We start from the raw sequence: 4,116 nt of genomic DNA, 5'->3' as shown, positions 1-4,116 counted from the left end.
TTCGTACTTGGGTACAAACTTTGGATCGCCCATATCTCCACTTTGGAGGCCAGCCAGCACCTTGGCCCCATATACTTTTTTGTTGGTGATACCATGCACCAAATATAATTGTTCTACGCAAGCTTGCTATCTCTTCTCCAACTTGCGGTTATTTTTGACTCAAGTCCCATTTCCATAGTTTTTGGTACCAATTTGCTCTATGTTTCGCTAATAGCTTCGCCCAAGGACTTTGTGATTTTTTGTTCGCATTTTTCCTAAATAGTCCCACTCAAGACTATTCCAAATCACACCATAGCTTGTCGCTCAGTGCCATACAGCCAGAGTTTTAATTCATGAAAGGTACATCACCTTGGTACACCACGTGGTCGGTCCAAACCATCAACCAACCATATGACCGACTTCGAGTCGAGCTAGCGGCTAGGCCCCGTATAATTAAATGCGTGTCTTGATGCGGGCTACTGACGGTCTGAACAATGTAGCTCGCTAGCTCGTCTCTAAACTTGTGTTTTGGTCGAATATTGGGTGTTCATGTACCACTTCGGGTAACATGGACTTTGGTGCAACTTTACCACTTGTGCACTTAATAACTTCCCGGTCATTCAAGTCTTTGCCTTCATACTTTCAGGGTAGTTAGGTCTCGTCGAGACCTTTCCATACATATGCCAAACTCATCGATCGGACATCTATAGCCCGAGTTATTCGCGGTACACCGTACCTTACCCTGTTTTTTCCTCAATTGGGTACAAACCTTGGAACACCCATATCGCCCCTTTAGAGACTAGCTGGCACGTTGGCCTCATATAATGATAAGTGCACCTCAACTAGGGCTACTGACGGTCAGAACATTTCAACTTGCTAGCTCGGGCCCACACTTGTGTTTTTCTCGAATATATGGTTCAAGTGTGCCACTTTGGGCACTTTTGGACATTTTGTCCCCACACAACTTTCTTGCCTTGGTAGATAGGGTCTTGTGATCTTGGGCAAAAAGATGCACCAAGATAAAGTCTAACTTTCGTTCTTGTACCGCAAAGCGCTATCTCAAACACCCGAGGAGATAGAAAGTGATTATGTTCGGTATATCGGTCTTCCATGGCCTACTATGGTAAACCCCTGCAGGTATGCAACCGAAGGTGCTTGGTACATGTATTTGGTGCAATATCGGTGCAAAGTAGGTGTTTCCTTGATCGGGCTATAACTTTCTTGGTTGATGTTGGATTGCTTTGCGGTCTTCGGGGGATAGTTAGGGAACATGTTGGCCAACATTTCCTTATTCCTCAGCCTGGCCGTACCTCTTACCGTCTAGGCGGTATACATGCTCTAAGTTGGAACTTGTGTTCCTTTGGGTAACTTCTCTGACTTTGACGCTTAATAACTTTCGTTCATATGCAGTCTAAGCTCTGCAACTCTCAGGAAAGCTAGTACTACTCATTTCCTTTCCATATCAGTCTTTGGCTTGTCGATCCGATGTCTACAGCCTTACTTATTCACGTTCCCTGTGAAGGTAGGTTTTTGCCCATTTTCCAGTTCATGTGGTAACATTCCCAGACTTTGCCGGCTTTCTCTTCATGTGGTAACTTGCTTGCTCATGTGGTAACTTGGAAGTGTATTTCTGACAGACCCAATCTGGGACTTAGCCGATTTTTCTCTTCATATCATATGGATCCATCACTAGGCCATCTTGCTTGCTTGTGTGGTAACTTGGAAGTGTATTTCTGACAGACCCAATCTGGGACTTAGCCGATTTTTCTCTTCATATTATATGGATCCTGGACTTAGCCGATTTTTCTCTTCATATCATATGGATCCATCACTAGGCCATCTTGCTTGCTTGTGTGGTAACTTGGAAGTGTATTTCTGACAGACCCAATCTGGGACTTAGCCGATTTTTCTCTTCATATCATATGGATCCATCACTAGGCCATCTTGCTTGCTTGTGTGGTAACTTGATAGTGTATGTCTGACAGACCCAATCTGGGACTTAGCCGATTTTTCTCTTCATATCATATGGATCCATCACTAGGCCATCTTGCTTGCTTGTGTGGTAACTTGGAAGTGTATTTCTGACAGACCCAATCTGGGACTTAGCCGATTTTTCTCTTCATATTATATGGATCCTGGACTTAGCCGATTTTTCTCTTCATATCATATGGATCCATCACTAGGCCATCTTGCTTGCTTGTGTGGTAACTTGGAAGTGTATTTCTGACAGACCCAATCTGGGACTTAGCCGATTTTTCTCTTCATATTATATGGATCCTGGACTTAGCCGATTTTTCTCTTCATATCATATGGATCCATCACTAGGCCATCTTGCTTGCTTGTGTGGTAACTTGGAAGTGTATTTCTGACAGACCCAATCTGGGACTTAGCCGATTTTTCTCTTCATATTATATGGATCCTGGACTTAGCCGATTTTTCTCTTCATATCATATGGATCCATCACTAGGCCATCTTGCTTGCTTGTGTGGTAACTTGGAAGTGTATTTCTGACAGACCCAATCTGGGACTTAGCCGATTTTTCTCTTCATATTATATGGATCCTGGACTTAGCCGATTTTTCTCTTCATATCATATGGATCCATCATTAGGCCATCTTGCTTGCTTGTGTGGTAACTTGATAGTGTATTTCCGACAGACCCAATCTCGGACTTAGCCGATTTTTCTCTTCATATTATATGGTTCCATCACTAGGCCATCTTGCTTGCTTGTGTGGTATCTTGAAAGTGTATGTCTGACAGACCCAATCTCGGACTTAGCCGATTTTTCTCTTCATATAATATGGATCCTGGACTTAGCCTGTTATTAGGTTATTATATATGGATCCTGGACTTAGCCGATTATTAGGTTATTATATATGGATCCTGGACTTAGCCGATTTTTCTCTTCATATAATATGGATCCGGGACTTAGCCGATTATTAGGTTATTATATATGGATCCTGGACTTAGCCGATATTTCTCTTCATATAATATGGATCCGGGACTTAGCCAATTTTTCTCTTCATATAATATATATCCGGGACTTAGCCGATTTTTCTCTTCATATAATATGGATCCGGGACTTAGCCAATTTTTCTCTTCATGTGGTAACGTATGCCAATCGCTCACAAGTCATGGGATAAGGGTACTTGTGTTCTTCCATCTTCTAAGTCCCGCACGGGGACATCGTGATCGCCCCAAGTCCGGAATAGCGCCAAGTCAAGCCCCACGGTGGCCGTGCAGGACCTGTTAGCGGCGGCCCCACTGACAGCACTAATCCGGACTTAGAAATTATATCTTTCTAATCGAACACCACACACGCAACACCACCATACCACCATCTCCTTGCAAGTACCTAAGTACCCGCAACTCCATGGTGAAGGCAATGTCACTCCATCACCAACCTCTTTGCATTGCAAGCACTTGCGTACCTACAACACTCCGAAGAAGGCAACGGCGCGCGATGCTCGACTCCACACACCTCACCACACCACACCACCGATGGCCAGCCAGAGAGCCAGCCCAGCTAAGGGCTAACCCACCAACCAACCACCAATGGCCTAGGCCAGCCGGATCCCACCTTCAAGTCCAAGCACAGCCAAGTGCAAGTACCGCCAAGTGTTCACCAACCAACCATCACACCAGGTCAGCCGGCCAGTACCCACCTTCAAGTGCCATTACCCTCGGGTGCAAGCCCAATCAAGTGTTAACCAACCAACCCGGCCAAGGCAGCCAACAGGCCGGCACCCTACAGCACCGACCCGCCATCACCACCTCAACCGTTGACCATGCAAGTGGCCTCGGACAACAGGTGACACCCGAAATACATCCGAAGAACGTATATCAAGTGTTTGCTCACCAAGTCCTCAACCAACCCCAAGTACCCGGAGGTACCCAGAGTGTTGGATCCGCCAACCCGTCCCGGCACTCCAAGTCCTTGCGAACCCAAAGTGTTTGCCCGGTAGGGCCATTGTTTCACAACGCTTGCGACCATGCAAGTGGCCTCGAACAAGGTGACAGGGGTATCTTCACCAAGTTCTCAACCAACCCCAAGTACCCGGAGGTACCCAGAGTGTTGGGTCCGCCAACCACTACCAGCACTCCAAGTCCTCGCGAACATAAAGTGTTTGCCCGGTAG

Source organism: Anopheles ziemanni (assembly GCF_943734765.1).
Source record: "Anopheles ziemanni chromosome X unlocalized genomic scaffold, idAnoZiCoDA_A2_x.2 X_unloc_78, whole genome shotgun sequence".
NCBI lineage: Eukaryota > Metazoa > Arthropoda > Insecta > Diptera > Culicidae > Anopheles > Anopheles ziemanni.
Note: the sequence above shows the minus strand (reverse complement) of the source record.